At 40.6% G+C, this 26,124-nt stretch overlaps 1 protein-coding gene and 1 long non-coding RNA gene across 8 annotated transcripts in view; one reads left to right on the forward strand and one right to left on the reverse strand.

Moving 5' to 3' along the window:
* The window catches only part of PCLO (piccolo presynaptic cytomatrix protein), a 540,429-nt gene that overhangs the window by 283,340 nt on the left and 230,965 nt on the right, over window positions 1-26,124 (reverse strand). The window lies entirely within an intron of this gene.
* LOC115650857 overlaps window positions 1,240-26,124 on the forward strand; it is a 33,717-nt gene continuing 8,832 nt past the window's right edge. Inside the window, exons 1-2 of the long non-coding RNA XR_004000240.1 lie at window positions 1,240-1,351; window positions 5,356-5,432. This is a non-coding gene — a long non-coding RNA (uncharacterized LOC115650857). The remainder of the gene's footprint in view (window positions 1,352-5,355; window positions 5,433-26,124) is intronic.

Genomic DNA, 26,124 nt, shown 5'->3' on the forward strand with positions numbered 1-26,124 from the left:
TACTTGTGTTTCAAGGACTTGAAGCAGGGAGGGTGGAATCCCTTTGTTTAGATTCATGGAGCTTGAATCTGTATATCTCTCCAGGAACCCAGGGAGGGAACACCTGGAGGGGAAGAGGGAGAAGGGAAGTGGATTATTTCCCTTTGTGGTCAGACTCAAGGAATCTGGGAAGGTTTTGGGGAGACCACAGTGAGCTAGGCACTGTATAATTCCTGGCTCGTGGCAGCAATTACCAGGTCCAAGCTGGTAACTAAGCTTGGAGGTTTTCATGCTAACATCCATATTTTGGACACTAAGGTCCAGATCTGGGAAGAAATGTTATGACATGGTAGCCTCAGGCAACAAGCTGTATGAATAAAGAGGTTATTTTGCCTGAATGAACTTTGGTCAATGGCCTCCACCATTACAGTCTCCTCCATTTTAAATCAAGGGGATGCTAACCCAAGCCCAACAGCTGCTGTAGTCTTACACAATAAGAAAGACCATCTCCAAAGTAATGCTGGCTACCTAGAGTCATAAAGTCATAGAGTTTAAGGTAAGAAGGGACCAGAAGATCACTTAGTCTGACCTCCTGTATATCACAGGTTACCAACGCCACCCAGCACCCGCAACAAACCAACAACTGAAATTAGTCTAAAGTACTAGAGCCCTCAGAAAACTAAACTATTCTACATCACAGGCAGAAAATAGGAGGGACTGTGGTGCACCAATCCCCGAGGTCCCCAAACAGCAGGGGATTGATTAGATCCCCTATATGCCAAGATGATCCTGTAAAATGATCTATCAGTTTAGCTGAACAAACCTTTGGCTCTGTTGCCATCTTTCAAGATTTTAATTCTGAGATTTTGCAGTAATTCATGTTTTTCTTAAAGACTAAGATTCTACAGGTATGTGAATATGTTAGAATCTCAGATAGATTTTTATGTTTAAGGTAAATTTTTAGCCTGTATGGTTGGGGAGAAAAGTTTGAAAATGTGACCCCAGTGTAGTGTAACAGGGCTCGAAACCAGAATACAAATAAAAGGAACCAAAATGTATTTTTGTAATTGGTCTCATGATTCATAAGCCAATCTAATGATTTTTGGGGCTTGTAGTAAGGCCAGGTGGCCTCCTTCTGAGCCAGAGGAGGAAGAACCACCCTCCCTGCCCACGTGGGTGGAGCCAGGACTGCCTCATCCCTCCCATCGGAAGTATGACACCAAAACAGGAAATATAAAGAGCAGGGCCTCCTGCTCAGCTGGGGCTGAGACACAGAGGGAGACAGACATTCCCTGCTGCTGACCCTGCTGCTGAGCCCAGTGATGCCAGGGACACCTACCCAGAAGAGGCAGATGATACCCCGCTAATCCAGGTACACCTCAAGGGAAGGGGAGGAAGTGGCACAGGGGCAGCTAACCTTAGTCTGGCTGCAGCTTTGCTTCAAGTATGGCCAGTGTGTTGCGGTTGGGAGCCCTGCTGACCCAGTGGCAGATCACTCTGACACTGTTAGGGCCCTGGGTTGGGGGTCTGGTGGAATAGGCCCAGGCCTCACCTGCCACCACCTGGCCTGGGTTTGTTGGTTGTCTGCCAAAACTAGGACATCTGACCCCTGGATTTGCCCTGTCTCTGAATGAAGAGACTGGGGCTAATTGACTACTGGGTTTTTCTCTGACTCTACTGCAAGAGCCCAGAGCTGAGTGATTACTGGGTGTGCCCTTCTCTGCAGGAGGAGATTAGGGCCAGTTGCGACACTATCACCAAACTGCTAGTTCCCCAATACTAGGCTGAGATCCCAATGACATAGTGAGCAGGGTGGCCTCCAGAGGGGGAGGACTGACCGCCCCCCGACTACACTGCCAGACTCACGAGTTTGGAACATTTGGGGTTGGCAGTCCTCCATCAGCTATATCCTCTGCTTGTGTAAAATAGTGTTGTTCTACTGAAGTCAATAGACCTATGTGATTTATATCAGCTAAGGATTTGGCTTCACATTATTCTTGATGTGTACTACATTTATTTTATACTCAGACCCCATATGAATAAGTTTACTGTATTCCACCTCAAGGTAGTAAGCTGTTGTTGCTAATATCCCAAAGTATTAACATATGAGTTGTATTTATGTATGAAGTATAATCCAGTATGTTGCTGATGTGGTACGAAAGTTCTTAATGCTTACTGCTCTGTGGAGATAATTCCATTTGCTGAAATTTGCTTTCATTTCAATTTGGTTTTGAAAACTACCTGGTTTCCTGCCAGCTCTTCTGGAGCATGGACCCTGGAAGGCCTAAGGTCCTTGACTCGAGGATAGTCTGCCTGGCAGGCTGCCCTAGAGACAGGCAGGCTAGCTGGCAAGAAACTATCAGACCCTTATGTGGTTTCTGGTGGAACTTCATCAACATTCTGATTTCAGTCAACTGGCAAATTTTAAAGCTCTATTAATAATCGATTGGCACTTTTTGTTGAATATTCCTGAGCTTAGTACAGTACTAGTTTCTACAGAATTTATATCTTCAGCATCTCCCACCATCATGTTGGGTATGATCCTGAAAGATCTATTCTCGTTGAACACGCATTGACTTCAGGCATTGTGCCATGTGCAGAGGGCCTTGCAGGACTGAGTCTTCGAACAGTCAAGGTTTTTCATTCTGTGTGGAGATGCCGAGCTATTCTACTGACTCACAGAAGAAACCAGCTCAGTGGGATTACTCTAGGTTAGCAGTGGGGTAAGTGATAGCAGAATCTGGTCCTGAGCATCTCTCTGAGGTAGGTCAAATAGTTAAGCCCTGGGAACAGCCAAGTCATGAGGAAGCCGACTTATGACACTTGTAAGTACAGTCCTGATCAAAGATAATAAAGAGCCTGATCCAAAGTCCATTCAAAACTATGGAAAGAATCTTATAGATTACACTGGGCACTGAACCATGCACATAAGCCTTTTTTAAATCAATTATTTTTCGGCTCCAAGGCCACTGCTCCTCAGCACTCAAAGCACATTAACTGTCGTCCTGATAATTAGTTCTGAAAAAAATTTGATCATTCAATAAATAGCCAAATTATATCACAATTTTCTTTTTATCCTGGATGCATGCTGGCAGTTTTAAACCATAATCAATGATCCTAGATTTACAACTGGGTAAAAGTAGATTCCCAGATCAGAAGGGACCTTTATGATCATATAGTCAGATCTCCTGTATAACACAGGCCAGAGAACTTCCCCAGAAATAATTCCTAGAGCATGGCTTTCAGAAAAAAACATCCACTCCATTTTGAAAAGTAGTCAGTGATGAAGAATACACTACAACCCTTGGTAAATTGTTCCAGTAGCCTCACCCTTAAAAGTTTACACCTTATTTCCAATCTGAGTTTGTCTAGCTTCAACTTCCAGCCATTGGATAATGTTATAGCTTTCCCCGCTAGATTGAATAGTCTGGTCCTGGTTCTCACTTTGGGAGGCATTAGTTACAAAGAATGAAGATGCTTCTTCATTCATGAAGAACACAAATAAGAGACAACCAAGTTTTTCTGAAAATATTTTCACTCTTTGTTTCACAAAGTCTCTGTCCAGTCTAGTCATTTCATGTTGCAAAAATGATCTGAGCAATATTAGAAACATTAAACACCATGCATTGATTTTTATTATCCCAGATGAAAGTAGCACATCCAGAAACAAATTTGGGCATAAAACCAATGCAAAAATAATCATTTGATTATTAATACCATTACGGTTTTACAAGTAACTAAACATAACATATACTGATAAAGTATGACTAATATATAGCAAATGGAGAACAGTCTCCCACAATATCATTGATGCTTGCTCTTTCTCATGAGTTTTGTAAAGGTTCTGTCTTCCAAAATAACTTGATCAAATGCCATAGATTTTAATTTAAACTGCTAAATGGCAACACTGGAGAAATACAGGTCAGATTTTGATACCTTTAGTCACAATGAGTAGCACTTTATTCCACAAGTAATTAAATTGTTTCACTGGGACCGGTCATGATGTATGGTATGACTTAAACATGAATAAAGCTATCAGAATCCAACCTTAACTGTATTGATTTGGCATAAAACTCGTAAAAATGTTCATTAAAAACCCATGAAGTAAAAATACACTGTGATTCTGTGATATTTCATCCAAGAATTCATTGAGTTCTATGTACAGCTTGGACTGTTGTCCTTTACGAGCACATTGCCCAGTATATTAAATGGAGGCAATGTCTTTTACAGTAATGTTATTGAAGTGCAACTGAAAACATTCATGACTTTTAATCAAAAGTAGCAGGTTTTTTAATACTAAGAATTTACTTGGTCTATTTTTGCAGGGTGACCCAGTAGAACATACTGGGAGTTGCAAATGTCTATCTGAAAATATGCACAATCATAGAATCATAGATTAGCAGGGTTGGAAGAGTCCTCAGGAGGTTGTCTAATCCAAACCCCTGCTGAAAGCAGGACCAACACCAACTAAATCATCCCAGCCAGGGCTTTGCCAAGCCGAGCCTTAAAAACCTCTAAGGACAGAGATTGCATCATCTCCCTAGATAACCCATTCCAGTGCTTCACCACTCTCCTAGTGAAATAGTGTTTCCTAATATCCAACCTAGACCTCCCCCATTGCAACTTGAGACCATTGCTCCTTGTTCTGTCATCTGCCACCACTAAGAACAGCTCAACTCCATCCTCTTTGGAACCCCCCTTCATGTCGTTGAAGGCTGCTATCAAATCCCCCCTCACTCTTTTCTTCTGCAGACTAAATAACCCCTGTTCCCTCAGCCTCTCCTCGTAAGTCAATGGCCACACACTTATATTTTGGATTAAACTGAAGAGACTCGATGTAAAAACAAAACACATGACCAGTTGCTCTCCCTACCCCCTAATTGCTTCTCATGTTTTCCCTCTTACTTACCAAAAATATCCCTATCTCCTCATCCCTGCATAATTCCAATCCAGTCAACATCTTTGTGTTAATAGCTTATCATGTCACTTCCTCTCCTTGCTTTGCCAATTATGCCAGTCCCTCTTATCTGCTTCCCCTGCAACCATCAATATGCTTCCCCTAGTCTTTCCAATTCTGAGTCATCAACCCACTATCTGCTCTCCACTTCAATCCTTCATCAAGACTCACTTCTTGTGCCCTGCCCACATGAAATGAGTCAGGCATTTCAATAATGTTACTGATACATTCAAAATGAGAATACGAAACAACCCAATAACTTCCCTGTGCATGATGTCTGTTCTGTGTCTGTTTTGCTTATATTATAATCTCTCCAAGGCAGAGACTGTGTGCATTATGTGCCTCATTTTGTCAAGCCCATAAGAATAAAAAAAATTAAATAAACTGATGAGATAAACTGCTGCTTTTTTTAACTTCAGGTCATAAAGGTAAAGGACCTAAACCTGAATTCATTACACATGTGAGTGATTCCACTACAGCAAATTGAACTGCTCATGTGAGTATGGGTTAAAGACTCCTCATCTTTCTCCTCAGTCTCTGGTTATGTTTTCAATGAGTGATCAGTTCTCAGATCTTGGGGTAACATTCCTTTTCTAAACTGCATAATTTTAAATAGCCTCTGAAATGCAAACCACATTTTCAGAACCACGGGTGTATGTCATCACAATAAAGTTTATAAATCCTTTTTATGTCAGATCTTGATTCCGTCAGAATCTATAAAATCAGATTCTGTACCATAAAGTCATATGCCTGAGTTTTAGCCTTGTCTTTTCCTCAGTTAACCTCATGCCCTGATTACACGCTTTTACCCAGGGCTATATTTTCAGTTTGCCTGTCAACCCACATTTATTATGACTTGGTAAATGGCCATCATCTTCCTTCAGCACTCTTCACTGGGTAATTCCTCTTTCTTTGTTTAGACTCCTTAAAGACTTTACATCCTTTTATCACTGAGTTGGGTGTAGTAGTTATCAGTATTATAAACAACACTAATGTGCCTCAGTGTTCCGACTCCACGGCTCTTTCCTGTTTTATTGGGAATCCTCATGATCCCGTCCTGCTGAACATAGTAAAAGCAGCTGTTATATCTAGTCAGCTTTCTTATATACAAATACCACCATGAAAAGGGCACACATCTAGCCATTCAATACTAATGTATTGTCTCTGTTTTTCCAAGTCACGCAAGAGCTTAGGCACTACAGGTCCTAGGCTCATGTATTCATATATCACAGTGTCAGAAAAGTTAAAGTTGAAAATGTTGATCAGGTCAGCTAATCCATCTCCCTGCCAGTGCAGGATTTTAATTAGAGACTATAGTGATCCTTTATCCACTCTAGTATTAAATGCCTAGGGTATGACTATACTAGCGTTTTTACATGGAGTTAACTGATTGTCAGTTTGTTCTGGACTACAAATATCTGCAGTTTCACCTAAAGGTCAGCCTAGCAAGTTTCCTTGGAATGTCTGGAACATATGTTTATTCTTCTGCCAGAAAAAAAAAAAGTATTACATAAAGAGGAGCAACATAGAGAAATCATGGCAGCATCACTGAAAAATCACTGCTCCAAATCACTGACTTTAAAACATAAGATACAATGAACATGTTTGCAAAGACAAGCTACTTCTTATATAATCAAGCAACACACATTCATTGCAAGATAAAAATATCCATAATACATGAAAAGTGAGAAAAAATTTAGCTCTTTATTTTAGTTAAAAAAAAAGAATCAGCTCTCAGATGCTCTGTACAATACTTTCATTGTTATTAAAATCTGCTTGCTTTTCATTTGCCTTTGTAGTATACAGGTTCTGGAGATTGTTTTTTTAGAAAGTACAGGTAACAAGTCAATTGCATTTAAAAATATAACGTTGGTATTAACATTAATATTACACAGTCATACGACTCAAAAGCAATTTTAACCAGTGTACTCTTTTGGAGGTAGTTTTTCCACTGTTTTAATATGATTAATAATATTCTCAAGCATGTTAATAATACTGAAGAAATTCACATCTTTTAACTGTAGTGAATACCAAGCCCTCTTGTTTCGGCTTCCAGATAAAACAGACTTACTGGTTTGACTACACTTGAAAGTTTGGATTAAAATAGGGTTGGAGGAGTTTGAATGCAATAGCTTTCAAACAAGGTATTCTTATTCCAGAATAAGAGTGTTCACACATGGGGTTAATCAGGAACAACACCATATATAAATAAGCCCTTAGTTTTAAAATGAAACTTTTTTTTTTCTATTTAAAGTTGCAGTTAAGCTGTGGTTTTATTCTGAAAAATGACTATGAAAAATTCCATCTTCTTCCTTAACAGATCTGTTCCCTATGAATATTCAGTCGTATTTGCTGCCTTTAGTGATAAAAATATCTTTTCATACTTTTTACTCCTGTTACCATTGCAAACAGCTAAAGTAGAGTGAGGTGGATTCTCTTTCTTCTTGAGTATCAGCAGAATTGTTTGCTGTATCCTGATCAGATGCACACTCACTGAGGATAATGGGTTTGCATAGTTGTCATTAAGCCTCCGGTTCGGCTAAGGGCTTATCAATAAACTTAAGTCTCACTGGCTTCAGTCAGTGCAGTAAACACATCTGCTGAAGCCCAGGAAAAAACAGAATCCAGCTCACTCTCTTTTGGCTGTGTTGGCTCTACAGTGGTTTTAAACAGAAGTAAAGAGCAATGAAAAGTTTCAGTGTTACCTGAGTAATACAAAACCTTTTGCCTAGTTAAGTCTACTGCCCCTGACAATGATGTTATTTGAACAGAAATGTGATGTTACCATAAATGCAATCTGCTTGAATTTGCTATTCAGTGTCTGAACTGTCTTTCTGCACGGTGCTGTAATGGGATTTACCGTTTTGATTTCTTGCCATCCAATAAGCAGTAATAAAAGTAGAAGCTATTGTACTATATGGCTAGAGTCCAGACTCCCCGTCTTAGATTATGGGAATGCTATTCAATTGGTGTTTCGCTGAAGGAAAGGCAGTCTTCCAAAAAAACCCCCATTTTCATTAATTTATTAAGGCTTTGTTTAGCTTGACATTTTTAGAGACACTTTTTCTTGATTTACTTTATTTGCCTTCAGGTCCTCTAGGTATTTTGGATTACTCTTTCTCTCATTAAAAAAAATAATTTTCATTAATAAAGTGCATCTATAATCCTGTAGGTTAAATGCAGAGTAGGTAGAATTATTTTACTATTACTTGATAGGATCAAATTGAACAAATTTGTTTAGATGGCTTTGTATTATTTATAACTGGGTGTTGCACACAGGCCAAGTCAAGACTCCATTGGGCAAGGCACTACACAAACAGGTAAGGAAAAATGGTCTCTTGTCTCCAAAAAATTTACTATCTAATTTGAAAGAAGATGAAACAAGTGTGTAACAAACAACAGGAGGAATGAAAGTAATGACCGTAAGATTGCAGTTACATAGGGCACACAACTTGATTGTTCCAGATCATTTAAGATAATTATTTTTTTAAATATAAACAATATCAGTTAATTTGACTGCAGATCAATCTAGCCAACATTAGTTAATCAATATGTTGTAGGTGTGACAGAAGGAATGCATTTTGAGGAGGAATTTGCAATGGAAATTAGCAACTTTACAGATTAGTTCAGGGATTAGTTCCAAGTAAAAAAGGTCAGCTTGGAATTTAGTACAGAGATCTTCCCCCACACCCAATCTAATTACTATGCACAATCGTCCTGATCAGGACCCACCTTTTTTTCTAAATTCTTAATGGTTATGATAAAGTTTTTATCCAAATTTGTACCTAACACACATTTTTCAGCTTTTTTACTTGCTTCTTGGATACCACAGTAATGGGCATAGTGACTAGACAGATGAACAAGTAATACCATTATGTTTACAAAGAATATGAAATGGCCCAGTAGGACTTTGTTCTACTACTTAGTACTGCATTAAAAGGCCCTTGCTAAAGGGTAATGCCATGGCTCTATGAATAAAAGCCTTTTATCCAGTGAGAACACTCCAAGGACTTACTATTAAGATTTAGAGGGATAGCCAAGTTTAGTCTGTATCAGCAAAAACAGCAAGGAGTCATTGTGGCACCTTAGAGACTAAAACATTTATTTGGGCATAAGCTTTCGTGGGCTACTTCATTAGATGCATGGAGTGAAAAAATACAGTAGTGCATCTGATGAAGTGGGTTGTAGTCTACAAAAGCTTATGCCCAAATACATTTGTTAGTGTCTAAGGTGCCACAAGGGCTCCTTGTTGTTTTTATTAAGATGTAATCGCTTAAGTAGTATGCCATCATTATATAGCATGCCAGGGGAGCCAAGAAGCTGGTTATAGTTTCCTGAATCGTTACCCAGCTCTGGCTCCGAACAGGTTAGAGAAGTCTGGGGGCTGCTCTAATCGGTGCCAGCTACTTATAGTCCCTGTAGGAGGGTAGACACCTGCTCCTGCCCTGCAGGGCTTGAAATAGTCCAGGAGAGGGCTGTGGATGGGGCAAGAAGCCTGCGCTGATGAAGGAAAGTAGGCTCAGCTGTGGCCATGCCCCAAACAGACCCAGCTGGCCCTATAAAGGCCAGGGAAGCCAGGAGCAGAGGCAGGTTCTCTACTGAGATGGACCTGAGCAGAGTGGAGCAGAGCTGGGGAGGCTCCAGCATGGCAGAAGGCCAATGGGTACTGGGAGTTGCAGGGGGCAGCCCATGGGTAGGCAGAAGCAGCACGGCCAGACCCTCCTTGCTAGTGATGAGTGGCTTATACTGCAGTCTGCCCCAGGAACGGGGGCTAGTTGGTGACTGGCAGTAGCCTATGACTGAGGCAAGGCAGGGATAGAGGGTTGGGGGTTCCCCTGGGTGGGGAGACACTGAGACTGTGGGGATATTGCCAGGGAGCAGTGCCCAAAGACAAAGGGCACTGGGTCCTGGGAGGGACACGGGGGGCCAAGGGGCAGCGGGACACCGGCCTGTGCAGGGTGCCCAGGCTGGAAAAGAACTAATTCCCTGAGATGACCAGCAGGAGGCGCCACAGCGGTAAGTCTTCGCACTGTTTACAGTCCCCTTGGAAAGTCTCTGTTCTCTACCCCTGAGCCAGGGGTTGCAGGTAAAGAGGTACAGGTTCATACAGGTGTCTCCCCCACCACAAGACATGCCTAAGAAGGGCACAGAGAGCAGACTGGGGCAAAAAGAATCTGCCCCTATATGAAGGATTGTCTGCCACTTTAACCCATCACAGCCATTTTAAGATTGACCACGTTGGAACTGCTGACCATTCCACATGATCATGAAATGAGTGGGCTACAGAATAAAGCAAGGGGACAGCAAGGCAAGCCTACTCCACAGAGGGACCTTAACTCTGGAATGTCATTTCCCTCCATGTATTTCAAAGGTACATCTGTGGCACCTTCAGAGCAAAGCTCAAATCTTGTTTCTTGGCTGGAGTAGTTCTGTGGTTTGTGGGGTTTATAGTATTATAATTTAGTTTTCTGGCTCTTGGACATTTTTACAGGCATCATGTCTGCAGATACTGTAATTTGTTTTGTAGTTATTTCAGTTAAGGATCCCAGATGCCTTCAGATCTGGAGGTTATACACTAAAATATATTATTAATGTTGTTATCAACCGCATCATGAATAAACAAAAGGAAGTATTTTTTCACACAATGCACACTCAACCTGTGGAACTTCTTGCCAGAGGATCTTGTGAAGGTCAAGACTATAATAGGGTTAAAAAAAAAAAGTCAATAAATTCCAGGAGGCTAGGTCCATCAATGGTTACTAGTCAGGATGGGCAGGGTTGCTGTCCCTAGCCTCTGTTTTCCCAGAAGCTGGGAATGGGCAACAGGGCATGGATGACTTGATGATTACCTGTTCTGTTCATTCCGTCTGAGGAACCTGGCATTGGCCACTGTTGGTAGACAGGATACTGAGCTAAATGGATCTTTGGTCTGGCCAAGTATGGCCATTCTTAATAAGTTTTTTTTTTTTTCTGTATGGAACATTATAAGAAACTTGCCTTTATCCATGCCCTAAGTGCTGTGTGCTTTGTTTAAATGGTCCATCCTGAAACACAGGCTTTACATTTCAAATGATTTTAACTAGAAATGATAGGATCAGTACTTTAGCATCCATTGTTTTAACAGATGAACACTGGTCCGGTCTGATATGGGCAGGGCTGGCTTTAGGGGTCCTGCTGTCTTAGATAAAGCTGCAGATTGCTTCCCCCATCAGCTCGCATTCACTCACACAAATGGTTATTGAATGTTTTGCTGCCTCAGGTGACTACCTATTTGCTACTGTGGTAGAGCTGACCACAGGGAAGGGACAGACCCAGCACAGCTGGGTATAATGTGTTAAGGGCCTGCTCCAAAGCCCAGTGAAGTCAGTGAGAAGGCTCCTACTGATTTCAATGGGCTTTGGATCAAACCCTGTATGCAGTCCTGGAAATTCTGAATGTAAAGTCTAAAACGTAACTGAGATGTCAATGAAATGATCACTAAATCACACGACTCCAGCAGCTGAATTTTAAGAGACACACAGAAAGAAGCACATCTTTGGTATCAGTGTGAGGATTCTTAGACTACAAACTCCTTAAGGAAGGGAACATGTATTTGTGGTTCCAGGTCTTGACTTTGGCCTCTGGTTGATATTGCAGTTCAAAATTATTATTATTAATAGTACTGAACTCAAACATCTGCATTTAGATTACATGTTAGACGGTAAATACTGTAGGCTGTACGTTCTAACACATGAAATAAAAATAAATCATTTTGTAGCACATTAGAGAAGAGCCTTTCAACAGACAACTTTCTAGTGAGGATATGATTAAAACAATGTATTCACATATTTAAACAAATCTCTCTAATTTCACAACCACTGCAAGGGTTAATGGAATAAGTACATGTTTTATTTGATGGTCCACTCATTTCATGAAAATCATGGCAATAGGAGAGGATTTTGGGACCCTACTTTTACAAGTACCAAGTGTAAATAAATATACACATTTACCTTTACATCCAAATGTTGCAGCTTCTGTATGATGACATATTATTGACAATGGTTACAGTATTTAATTATTCTACTGGCCTTTTAATGTGTTTTTTTAGTGTTTCTAATTATGAGTGTCATAGTATAATTCCCAAATCTGAACCTTAGCGTCCAAAATATGAGTAGTAGGGGAATTCATGCTAAGCTTAATTACCAGCTTAGATTCTGTTGCGCTGCCACCAATCAGGAATTTTAGGGCCTGATACCCTCTGGTCCCCCCAAACACTTCCCTGGGGACCCCCAAGACCCAGATTCCTTGAGTCTTAAAATAAAGGGGAATAAACCATTTCCCTTCCCCCTCCTTTCTTTCTCCCAGCTCTCTCCTGCCCTGGGTACACTAGGAGACCACCGTGATTCAATTCCTTGAATCCCCACCCGAAAGGAATGTTCCCTTCTTCCCCGGAGAGAGATACAGAGATAAACGCAGAGAGCAGGTTTTTCTTCCCTCCTCCCTTTCCTTCCTCCCACCAATTCCTTGGTGAGTGCAGACTCCCTTCCCTGGAGTCTTACAAAAGATAACTCAAAAAAATTAATTAGGTTCTAAAAAAAGAGGAAAACTTTAATAAAGAAGGAAAAAACATAAAAATTGTCTCTGTAATCAAGATGGTAAATATACAGGGTTTTTTAGCTTATAGACAATAGAAAGAAGCTTTCTCCAGCAGAAACACAATTTAAGCTACTTCCAGCAAGTACACATCTGCAAATAAAGAAAAACAAGTTAAAAGACTATAACCGCCTTTGTACTTACTTACTATTCTGAATAGATACGAGCCTGTAGTAGGGAGATTGGCAGAAACCTGGTTGCACCTCTAGTCCCGTCCAGGACCCAGAGAGAACAACGCACAAACCCAAAACCCACAAATAAAGGCTTCCTTCCACCTAGATTTTAAAGTATCTTGTTTCCTGATTGGTCCTCTGGTCAGGTGTTTGGGTCCCTGTTTGTTAACCCTTTACAAGTAAAAGACATTAACCCTTAACTATCTGTTTATGACAATGAGGGTTTGAGTGAGAGAGTATTTGAGCTTTTGACCAGGTGTATTCCTCTTGGTTGTTGTTAAACTGCTCTCTGCAGCTATTCCTGTCCCAAGCCAACCATCAATAAGGAATCCTTCTCCAATACCTGAGAATCTGCAGTCAGTCCTTCAGCCCTGAAGCTACAGCAGACCCTGCCTTTCCTGTGACCTACTACACAAAACACAATGGCCAAGGGAACCACAGGGATAATGGATCCATCCCAGTATCTCCCACTCCGCCACTATTCATACAACCAGTATTGTCATCCTCAGACAGTCAAAATTCATGAAATTGACATTAAAAATCACAAACTTTTAAAAATTAAACCATTTGTGCCTTTTTTTTAATTTGCCTGTGGGTTTTTTGAGTCTTTCAATCTTTTCTTTGCATTCAGGAGAGCTAGACACTTTTTTAAAAACGAAAGCTAAGATAATCACTTAATCACATGACTGGAGGAGCTGGATCTTTAAACAAAAGATATCAAGAAACACGTGATAACATTGAAAAGTTGGCAAGACTCTTCTCCCTGAATGTGATGATACAGGGGGCAGAGTTTGCCACATAATACACCAAAAAGATTATACAGTAGAATATGCCTGAAAATTAGAAGTTCACATTTTAATGTTCTTGCACTTCATCAAACAGGTATTCTGAATACCAAGCTATGTCTTGCAGCACATAAGGTCTTTCCCAGTACATTCTGTCAAATTGTCTTGTTACATCACTTGCCTGGCTTAGTAAAAAAGGTCATCATTCAGTATTTGCTTCCAGACTAAGCAGATATTAACCTGGTAAAAATCATATTTATGCACATATCTGACAGCCTCATGGTCACATGACCAGTTGTTGCTATGGGATTACCCTTTCCAGTTTCTTTCAAACAATTTTCCAATTAGCTGACTGAAACAATTAGCATTTGCAGTACTTGCGTCTGTGACAAATGAACATGCCACACTAGGTTAATTAAATGGCAGTATATGACCTCCATTAGCATTATTTTTTACTTGCTTGGGTAGGATTTTTCTGGTTAATTGTATCATCCAGATCATATAGGATAAGTACATCATAGGTTGTGTTCATTTCCTAGGTCATAATTGTATAGTGAATTATTCCAACTGGAAAAACTACACTAAGTCCAAGAAAAAGTCTTGCCTTAATCTTTTTTCAACTAGTGACGTGCTGTTTTGTATATGTTTCATAGCCACAAGCCTTCCATGTTTACTGTGTATTACAACAAAAAGATTTAAAAGAATGGTTGTTTTTGTGGCAGTGACAGTGGAAACCCCAGTACCCAGTACAACTGGCCAGGGCAGTGCTTTGACAGTAACAGTCCTAGGCATCATTACTATTTATTATTTGTTCTGAGCTGACAGTGTCATATATGACACAAAAATACCAAAGAGTGTTGCCCTGCTCTGAAGAGCTCACAATCTGCATAAAGTTTTGGTTCAGTGCTTCACCACTTATGAGAAGTCTAAAGGAACATTTCTCATTTGCTCATCTCCTCTAACCTCTCCACTTGCCTCACTGACCCCATCCTATAACATCTCCTGATCTCCCCTGAGACCATTCTCACCCTTTTCCTCACTCTTCTTCTTAACTTCTCACTGGCTGTTAGCTCTTTCCCCTCAAAATACAATCATGCTTTAGTTGGACTATAAGGTGTCTAGAAAGCTGTTTAGATCATCGGGCACAACGGGTAGTGATCAATGGCTCCATGTCTAGTTGGCAGCTGGTATCAAGCGGAGTGCTCCAAGGGTCGGTCCTGGGGCTGGTTTTGTGCAATACCTTCATTAACAATTTGGAGGATGGTGTGGATTGCACCCTCAGCAAGTTTGCAGATGACACTAAACTGGGAGGCGTGGTAGATACGCTGGAGGATAGGGATAGGCTACAGAGAGACCTAGGCAAATTAGAGGATTGTGCCAAAAGAAATCTGTTGAGGTTCAACAAGGAAAAGTGCAGAGTCCTGCACTTAGGACCAAAGAATTCCATGTACTGCTATAGACTAGAGAGCGAGTGGCTAGGCAGTAGTTCTGCAGAAAAGAACCCAGGAGTTACAGTGAATGAGAAGCTGGATATGAGTCAACAGTGTGCCCTTGTCGCCAAGAAGACTACAAAAATGATTAGGGGGCTGGAGCACATGACTTATGAGGAGAGGTTGAGGGAACTGGGATTATTTAGTCTGCAGAAGAGAAGAATGAGGGGGGATTTGATAGCTGGGTTTGGGCCTGCTGTGAGCAGGGGGTTGGACTAGATGACCTCCTGAGGTCCCTTCCCACCCTGATATTCTATGATTCTCTTCTATCTTAAAAAAATGCACCCTGCTTGCCTCTTACCTACCACCCCATTTCCTTTTCATCTCTAAGCTCATTGAATTTGCTAGCTACAATTGGTATCTAGAGTTCCTCCCCTCCAGTTCCATACTAGGCCCTCTGCAATCTGGCTTCCACCCCTTACGCTCTGCTGAAAGCACTCTCATCAAAGTCCTCTTCCTAGAAAAAGCTTAGAACCAGGTCTCTATCCTTATCCTCCTCTTTGACCTGTCAGCCACCTTTGACACACTGACCATGCTTCTTTCTTGAAATCTTGTCCTCTATTGGTTTCTGTGATTCTTTCCTCTCCTGGTTCTCTTCCTACCTCTCTAATCAGTCCTTCAGCATCAACTCTGGAGGATTCTCCTCATTACATCCTTCAACTTTCTACAGGTCTTGGTCCTTGGTCCACCGTCTCTTCTGTCTCTACACCTTATCTCTGAAAATCTCATCTGCAAACACAAATTCACCTACCATACCTATGCTGATGACTCACAGAGATACCTCTGTACTCCACACCTGCCTCCTCCTGTCCAAATTAAAACCTCAGCCTGTCTCTCTAATTTCTTCTTGACCACAGTTGGGCTACTTGTTAGCTGAGACCACTGCCTACTACGTTGATCATTATTTACATGTACTGTACCATCATTTATCTGTACCCATCTGCTATGTCTTGTAAGCTCTTTGGGGCAAGGGCCATTTTTTGTTCTGTGTTTGTACAGCACCTAGCACAATTATGTCCTGATTCATAAGAAGGGCTTCTTGGCATTATAGTAATACAAGTACATTAACAGACAATAATAATAATTAATAAAGTTCTCAAACTGGAGTGCAATTTGTATAGCTAAACAAGGAGTCTGCTTTTAATAATCCAGGGACCACAACAATTAATGGATTCTTGTCACATCTCAAAATCTGAAATTTAAGGACCGATCACAACCAGAACTTTTTATCTGAAACTTGGTAGATCAGATTAATGGGAAGCTGGATCTGTACCATCTTCATAAAACCCAAACCTGGTTTCCTTGGGAAATCCTTACTCAAATTACAGAGATCACTACTACATATCACCATTCCAGAAAGTCACTGTTTTTGTACCAAGGAAACATTCCAACTAGGATGATTATCCTCAAATTGACCTATATAGTAAATTTCAATCATATGTTTTGCATAAATTAGAACTAATGCTAAAACTGCTTAAGGGCCCATTTTTGTGGCACTTACTCATGAGTGGTACCTTACTGCATGAATAATCCTTCTGAATTCACTGGGCCTTACTTGGGCAGTAAGATACTACTTCATGTGAGTGAGGGTGCCAAACCAAAACCCAAAATGAGTTGCTGTAGTGGAGGATTGAAATATCTATCAAATAATGTATTTGTTCTGCAGCACAAGCAACTGAGTTTTTAAAGAATGACCCTGCACTGGGAATGATGCGGAGTCCCAACTTTACCGGGAGAGAACCAGACGACATTTCACTCCCCGCCCTACTTTTCCCATTCACTTTAAGACTCTGTATCTGCTCTTGGAAGAAGAGAGGGAGCTCTTTTCACCCAAAAATAGTGCAAGATGAGTTGTGCATCCTGTTCATGGTGTCTACAGGTATCATGGACTGAAGATCAAAGACAAGATTTTTAAAAATGAGGGTCTGAAGTTAAGTCTTAAGCCCATAGTTTGACACCTAAATAAGTGATCAAATTTTCAGAAGCATGGAGATCATCCACTGACTTCAGTTTCCCAATTCAAGTTCTTTAATTTGGGACTCATGCTAATCAGGGTCACTGTAGATGATCTCATTTTGTCATTTGGGTTACAAACTACATGTCAGCCACTTAGTATTATTTTGTATTTCATTTTTGTTCTTTGTTTCATATGATTGGTATCCGAATCCTTTCCCAGGAGATACATTTTTATATGGAAAGAGATGGGAGCAGTGATTAGTAGTGTAAAGGATAGTTTTATCCCCAGCAGACATACCTCATTATCTAGTAACTAGGTGAAAATGTAGAAAAGTCACTTATGAGCTCTGGAAAATGTTACTCATTAATTAGAACTATGATAAGAGTTGCCACTTCCTGATGTGCTTGCAACTGCCATGGCAATAGACAGGTTATACAATTAATAAAGTAAATAAATGCAGTGCTGTTACTCCAGGCTGGAGTAAGCCAGACTTTACACACAATACACTTTCCTGCCTCCCCTCCAGTATTTCTGGATGACGCCTTCCTTCCCTCAGCTGCTGCAGTGAGAAAGCAGTGTGTTCACTTCTTTTGGCTACAGCTTTTGGGCCTTAAACGGGATGAGGGAAGGAAGCAATGGTTGAGTTGACAAGGGTAGAATAATGGCTGCCACCCACTCTCAGCTCAGGGCTAGCCTCACCCAAAAAATGGCTGTTTTTGAGAAATGTAGGCCCAGAGTCAGAGCTAAGCACTAGGCATCTTGCTGCACATTGTGCAAAGACTTAGTGGGTCAACATAAATGTGTTAGTTAATTGTTGGAGACACATTTATAATGAATACATGTGCTTTACACAGCAGTGTCCATCTTTTTCTCAAATTAAATCAATGGGAGCTGCTAATATGAATCCAGAACCAGAATCTGGTCCTACAGCTGCATTTTTATCTCAGTGTTCCTGTGACAGGAACAAACTAAGATGACATTACTGAATGCTGCTATAATTTAGCAATTTATATGACTGAATCATTTACACAAATAGATGAAAATGAAACTTTTCCTTGTGAAAATTTCAAGGCAGCAATCATTGAAATGCCTTTCCAATTTCTCTTGTTGAAATGTGCTTGTAATCTGTTCAAAGGCAGACCATACTGTAATGGTACAGCTTGGCTAAATGAAGATGTTTTCTTGATCTCTAATGTGAAAATAAATCTTATAGAGTCTGACAATCATATGCAATAAACTATGAGTTGATTTTCAGCAGGTATCATGAGTATAACCATGCACACGCTGAAGTAATTGCCTAGACTCAGAGAGATGCACAAGAAACAAATATACCTTCAACTAGGAATATTAAGGTCAAATCTATAAATGAAGGGCCTGATCCAGACCTCACTTATAGTAGTGTAAATTAGGACTAATTCTACTGAAGTCAATGTACTTGAGCCTCCTCTCAGTATAAGTCAGCAGGAGTTCCACAGAAATCAGCAACATTACACCAGTGTGAAACAGTTGTAGTAAAGAAGAATCAGGTCCAAAAATATTAACTAGAATTTAGAACTATAATAAAAGGACCAAATATAACCATTTCCTGATGTTCTGGCTGCTGCTATATAAAATTAATAAAGTAAATAAGTAAAATATGATTTTGCCTCAATTTTTCATAAGGGTAATGAGGAGCTTGGGGCAGTGACAGGGTGGCTAATGGAAATGAGGATATGAAAGTAGGAATTACAGCATCTGAGGTGGAAATCAAACTTAATCAGCTTAATGGGACTAAATCAGGGGTCCCAGATAATCTCCATCCAAGAATATTAAAGAAACTGGCACATGTAATTGCAAGCCCAGTAGCACGGATTATTAATGAATCTGTAAACTTTGGGGTCGTACCCTATGACTGGAGAATTGCTAATTTAGTATCTATTTTTTAAAAAAGGGAATGTGTGTGATCTGGGAAACTACAGTCCCATTAGTTTGATCTCAACTGTATGTAGCATTTTAGAACAAATTTTGAAAGAGAATGTAGTTAAGGATATAGAGGTAAATGGTAACTGGGATATAATACAACATGGTTTTACAAAAGCGAGATCGTGCCCAGGGCCGGCGCAACCCATTAGGCGACCTAGGCGGTCGCTTAGGGTGCTAACACTTGGAGGGCAGTGACCGTGGTGGCCAGATCTTTGGCCGCCTTGGTTGTTAGCAGTATTTCGGGGGCGAGACCTTCCGCTGCCTAGGGCATCAAAAAAGCTGGCACTGCTCCTGATCGTGCCAGACCAATCTGATCTACTTCTCTGAGAAAATAACTGAATTTTTTATACAAAGGAAATGCAGTAGATCAAATACACCTGGATTTCAGTAAGGCATTTGATACAATTCCATATGGGCAGTTGTTAGTAAAATTGGAAAAGATGGGGATTAATATGAGAACTGAAAGGTGGATAAGGAACTGGTTAAAGGGGAGACTACAACGGGTCATACTGAAAGATGGAGGGAGGTTACTACTGGAGTTCCTCAGGGATTGGTCTTTATTAATGACGAAACCAAAAAAAGTTGGGAGGTACTGCCAATACGGAGGAGGACCGGAATATCATACAGGAAGATCTGGACAGTCTTGAAAACTGAAGTAATGCAAATGGGATTAAATTTAATAGTGCAAAGTCATGCACTTAGAGACTAACAACAAGAATTTTTGCTATAAGCTAGGGACTTATCAGCTGGAAGTGACATGGGAAGAGAAAGACCCAGTGTACTGGTTGATCACAAAATGACTATGAGATGCCAGTGTATTGTGGCTGTGAAAAAGGCTAATGCAATCCTAGGATGCATCAGGTGAGATATCTTCAGTAGAGATAGGGAAGTGTTAATACCAGTTTACAAGTCACTGGTAAGACCTCATCTGGAATACTATGTGCAATTCTGTTCTTTCATGTTTAAGAAAGATGAACTCAAACTGGAATAGTTGCAGAGAAGGGTTACAAGGATGATCAAAGAAATGGAAAGACTCAAAGAGCTTGTTTAGCCTAAGCAAATGAAGGCTGAGGAAGATACGATTTCTCTCTATAAATACATCAGAGGAATAAATAACAGGTAGGGAGAGGATTTATTTAAGTTAAGTGCCAATGTTAACACAAGAACAAACGGATATCAAGTGACCATGAACAAGTGTAGGCTCGTAATTAGGTAAAGGTTTCTAACAATCAAAGGAATGAAGTTCTGGAACAGCCTTCCAAATTGATTAGTGGGGGCAAAATAACCTAACTGCCTTCAAGATGGCACTTGATAAGTGTATGGAGAAAATTACAGAATCATAGAACATCAGGATTGGAAGGGACCTCAGGAGGTCATCTAGTACAACTCCCTGCTCAAAGCAGGACCAATCCCCAACTAAATCATCCCAGCCAGGGCTTTGTCAAGCCTGACCTTTAAAACCTCTAAAGAAGGAGATTCCACTTAGTACGATGGTACAATGGGACTGCATACAGTGGCATGTGGCCCATCAGCGACTGCTAGTAGCAAAAATCCCCAACAGCTGGAGATGGGACAATAGATTGGGGGGGGGGCTCTTAAGTTACTACACAGAATTCTTTGCTAGGTGTTGGTCTGGTGGGTCTTGCCACATGCTCAGTGTCTAACTGATCGCCATATTTGGAAGGAATTTTCCCTGAGGTCAGATTGACAGAGATCCTGGTTTGTTTTTTTTGTTTGCCTTCCTCTGCAGCATGGGGCATGGGTCACTTGCAGGTTTAACTAATGTAAATTGTGGATTAAGTGTAACTTGAAGTCTTTAAATAATGATTTGAGGATTTCAGTAGTTCAGCCAGAGGTTATGGGTCTATTACAGGAGTGGGTGGGTGAGGTTCTGTGGCCTGCAATGTGCAGGAGGTTAGACTAGATGGTGGTCCCTTCTGGCCTTACAGTCTATGAGTCTACTCCATGCAGATATGTGTCAGACTTTGCATAGTCAGGAACAACCCATAAAATCCTACCACACAGAGAATCCAAGATGCTGATCACACTTCTTTTGAGGGCAGCCATTTAAAAAGTATTAAATAATACAAGCTGTGATCTATGCTCAAATATTTATTTCTGAGCATTTCATCTTTTTAACAAAAAGCCCTTTTAAATACTTCCTTCTCAGCCAAATCACTCCCAACTTCTTGGAATTTGTGCATGTCTAATATTCTGGCCAAATCTTACTTTTAGATCATATTAATTTTTTAAAAGTATTTTTAGTTTTTATAAAAATCACCCTCCTACATGAATCAGAGCACCTGTACAATGTGGACTTTACCAAATATTATCTTCCTATTTTCAAAGGTAGAAAATGATAATCCCCTAGAAATAATCAGTCTCTTCTCATTTTCCTACAACACTTCTGTGACACTCTGTACCTCAAAGTAAGCACCTTGGAATCCCTACATCAGGGATCGGCAACCTTTGGCCCACGGCCCTCCAGGGTAAGCCCCCGGCGCGCCAGGCCAGTTTGTTTACCTGCCGCATCCCCGGGTTCAGCCGATTGCAGCTCCCACTGGCCGTGGTTTGTCATGCGAGGCCAATGGGGGCTGCAGGAAGCAGCGCAGGCTGAGGGATGTGCTGGCTGCCGCTTCCCGCAGCCCCCATTGGCCTGGAACAGCGAACCGTGGCCAGTGGGAGCTGCGATTGGTCGAACCTATGGACACAGTAGGTAAACAAACCGGCCCAGCCCATGAGGGGTGCTTACCCTGGAGGGCCATGTGCCAAAGGTTGCTGATCCCTGCCCTATATTCACTACTGCGATACTATTATGATATGTTTTATACAAGCTATACCTTGTCAGGTATTTTAACCTGTTGACTGTATGTGTTTTCATTAGATGTGAAGCTATGAAGCATTGCTATGTATGTGTGTTACTGAAATACGTTGTGAGGTTGGGAGATGCCCACAGCCAACATTTCAATTACAATGAAGGACGAGCCAGACATGTGCTGATGGTCCATTAAATAGAATCCACTCTCCCAATGGCCATTCTCAGAGAGCACACATATGCAATGGAGACTGCTTGACCAACAGGGACTGCCTGATCCCCACAACACAGTAAGGATCTTTCTAGCAAGCTGGAAAAAAGTATAAAAGGAGACAGTGACATCATCACTTAGCCTCTCTCTCTCCCTCTCCTCCATCTCAACACCTAGAGGAACGTCTGGCAGATAAAGACTTTGAAGTGGGGAAGGGTGATCCCAGGCTGGAAGGTAGTCCCAGCTTGTGTATTGAGAAACTGTAATCTGCTTGTACCATCTGTCAGAGTGAGAAAAGCTGTATGTTTTAACTCTCACTTAGACCAAAAGTTTAGAATTTAGAAAGCGTGTTTACCTTTTATTTTCTTAAGGTAAATATCTGTGACTTTTATGCCTACCACTTATAATCACTTAACATCTGTCTACAGAAAGACAGATATTTTATCTAAAACAGTGTGTTTTGGTTGAAGTTTTTGGGAAATCACAGCTCAGTTTCCAAAAACTAGTGTGTGTCCACTCCATGCTGAGGGAGTGGCAAACTACTTAATGAACTTCCATTGTCCAACGGAGCCTTGAGCAGTGTAAGATGGTATAGTCCTAGGGTGCAAGACTGGGCAGCTGGGGGGAATTGGCTGAAGTCTCTCTATCGTTGGTTCATGAGTGACTGGGAGGTAATTCATATAGTTGGGCGTGTCCCTTCCTGTAGATGTCTGTGTAAGTAGTATTTGGCAGAGGTTTGTAGCTTGACATAGCTTCACAGTGCAAGAGACAACCCAGATTGGTGGGACAGAGGGCTCAGTGGTCCCAGTGGTTCTAATCCCCCTTGACCTCAATCAACAGAAGAGCCTTACCAGTCAAATGCTATGTTAGCTCACCCTCATTGATTATTGCAAAATTATTTTGAAATTTTCTTATAGTTCCAAATTTCTTGTTAATCATCACCAGACAGATTTATTCTGCCCATATCTTCAACCAATTACTCATATATAATATTTTCTCATGAAGAATTTAGCAGTAAAAGAAAAACAAAAACCCTTCATGGATTAAGAATGTTAAGGGCAGAAAGGATAATTATGATAATTTAGTTTGACATCCTGCATAACACAGGCCACAGAATTTCACCAACAGGTTCCTGCATCCAACCCATAACTTTTGGCTGAGTTAGCCCAGATCTTTTCAAGAGACATACAATTTTATACAAACATCGCAAGTGAACAGGAATCCATCACATCTTGAGGTCAGTTGCTCCAATTGTTAATTATTGCCACTGTAAAACTACTGCACCATATTTCTAGTCTGAATTTGTCTAGCTTTAGTTCCAATCCATTGGATCTTGTTATGCCTTTCTCTGCTAGGTTAAAGAGCTGCCAACTATCAGAAATCTTCCTTTTATGTGGCTACTTAGAGACTTTTATTAAGTTACCACTTAACTTTCTTTGCTAAACCATGCAGAGGGAACTCCTTTAGTCTCTGACTGTAAGACAAGTTCCAAATCACAAATCATTCTTGTAGCTCTTATCTGAACCTTTTTGAATTGCCAACACCCGTTTTAATTGTGGGCACCAGACTGTATTTTTGGGGTAGATCCTCAGCTGATATAAATCAGCTTAACTCTAGTGAAGTCAATGGAGCTAAACTGATTAACATTAGCTGAGGTTCTGCTCCCTTATGTCTTGCCACATATACTGGACTATGCCCACACACCCCATCATCTTTCCAAAATGAAATCCTCTGTAACATTATTTTTATGGTATGTCTTCTGATCTTCGATTTTAAAGGCCCACACCACCATTTTCTCAATTCAAATTGTGTTAATTTCTTCTTAGTTATTTACAATAGAACTGGACAGAACACTAAAAAATAATAAAATGGTGAACATTTCTACAAAGCTGAAGAATGGACTACATAACCTAACACGACTTCTTCAACTCTTCATGGAATCATAGAATATCAGGATTGGAAAGGACCTCTGGAGGTCATCTAGTCAAACCCTCTGCTCAAAGCAGGAGCAATCCCCAGACAGATTTTTGCCCCAGATCCCTAAATACCCCCCTCAAAGATTGAACTCAGCCCTGAGTTTAGCAGGCCAAAGCTCAAACCACTGAGCTCTCTCTCCTCCCTGCCCTCATTTTCGTTAATTACTGAGAATCAAGGGGAAATGATTAAAAAGATATACAGAAGTAAATCAAGTTAATACAAGTAAATCGAAAGAAGGCTGGCTTTGTAGCTAAAGCACTGAATGAGACACCAGAAAATGGGTTCAATTCCTAGTTCTGCCTCAGATTTTCTGTGTCACCTTGAGTATTCTCTGTCTCAGATCCCCATCTGTGAAATAGGGATAAGAATACTTTATTTAGATTGGAAAGTCTTAATGGTTGGTATATTCCGGGAATGATACCAGCTGGGATCTCTACGTGCTATCATAATACAAATAGTAAACGTTCAAATTCACCTCCATAGGCAATTTAAAATAAAAATAAAGTATTTTTGTCTTTATGATAATTATTTGATTCTGAAATAAGCATCGACTTGGTAAGAATTCAATAAATATATCAACCAACAGCTGCTAAAAATGCTTCATCAGTAACCACAGACTGCAGATGCCTTGGTAAATGACTTTTTTTTTTTTTTTTAGAGTAGCAGACATAGATACTTCAAAACAGAATACTATGATGATCATAATTGCAGATAGGAGGAAAGGAGAATTAAAAATTAATTCCAAAACATAACAAAAATCATCATATCCACACTAACATCTGTATAATCAATCCCCAAACTTTCAATACTAAGATAATATACATGTGCCTATAAATGAACCATTTATGGGCTGTCTTGGAAAACACATCTCTAGGCAATGGAGTGGAAAGTTCACATCTGTGTTCAAGGGCAGAATTGGAAGCAGTTTCCATAGCAGACAAGTAAATGTTTGTACAAAGTAGTTTGCATTATGCCCCAGAAGAATCTGGATTTGAAAGAATCTGGATGCAGACTGCTGTTACAGTAGCTTGTACTGAAGGATAGTGCTCTGCTGCAGTCATTCCCTAACAATATCTAAAATGACAACTGAAGAGGCACAGGCTGGATTTTTACTGAACTTGAGTTTCAGATTATTTGCAGGATGAATTTACCACCTCTGCTTCAAATGCAATTGAAATACGTCAGAAATAATCACTCAAGGGCTTGAGCCTACAATCCTCCATGTAGGAAGTTATCAGTGCTTCGTACCTCTCAAAATTGAGGACTTAGAGCAATATTTCCAGTACTCAGGTACCCAAATCATGCTTACATAGAGAAACAGGTAATTCCATCCATCCCATTGCCTGTATGTGGGTGGGGTGCACAGAAATAAGTGGGCCTACATACCCTCTTACTTTCTCCCAAGAGCATGTGGGCAAGGAAGAGTGAGCATTTGGCAGGAAGGAGCACGGAATCACTGGATCTGCCTTCCCTATTTATTGGCCAGCACAGCTAAGCCAGTGCAGGGTGTGTCACACTTTGGTGCTGTTATGGCCAACAGCAAATTACTATGATCTTCCCCTCCCTTCAGAATAATGGGCTGTTTCATATATTGCATGCTGGGTACTAGTATGAGAAGACTCCATGCTTGTAAAACTGGCTCTTTATTAAGAGATATTTACAGAGGTGCTGCAACTGCACTTAGCATTCATGCCACATGCAGGTAGACTAACCACTGGTGCTTCCTCTAAACTCTTCCCTCCTTCAACCTGTGCTCCTTCCTCCAAGTACCATGCAGACTGCTACATGGGGGAGCAGAGAGGGAATTGTAATTCAGAGGTCTTTCTCTCATTCATAAAGCTTTTTGGGGGTACCTTATGCACCACCCATTGTTCAAAGCTATACCTGAGGTCAAAATGTAGCCCAAAATAGTAACTGGATTCACAAAAGGCACTGTTACTTTCACTAGTCTCTTTACAAATGTGTTGTTCGGGCGAGGACACCTAAGTAAAATCAGAAGAATAAAAAAATGTAAACATGAAATAAAAATCATAGTAACTGCCTCTCTCGGTATTCCCAGTGCTTCCTGTCTATGTTACGTCTCTCTTGTTAGATAGTACACTCTTCTGGGAACACACTGTTTGTACTGTGAGCCTTGTATATTCCTGACTAAAACGTTGTAGTTTAACAATGAATAAAGAGCTATA

Source organism: Gopherus evgoodei, chromosome 1 (assembly GCF_007399415.2).
Source record: "Gopherus evgoodei ecotype Sinaloan lineage chromosome 1, rGopEvg1_v1.p, whole genome shotgun sequence".
NCBI classification, from domain to species: domain Eukaryota; kingdom Metazoa; phylum Chordata; order Testudines; family Testudinidae; genus Gopherus; species Gopherus evgoodei.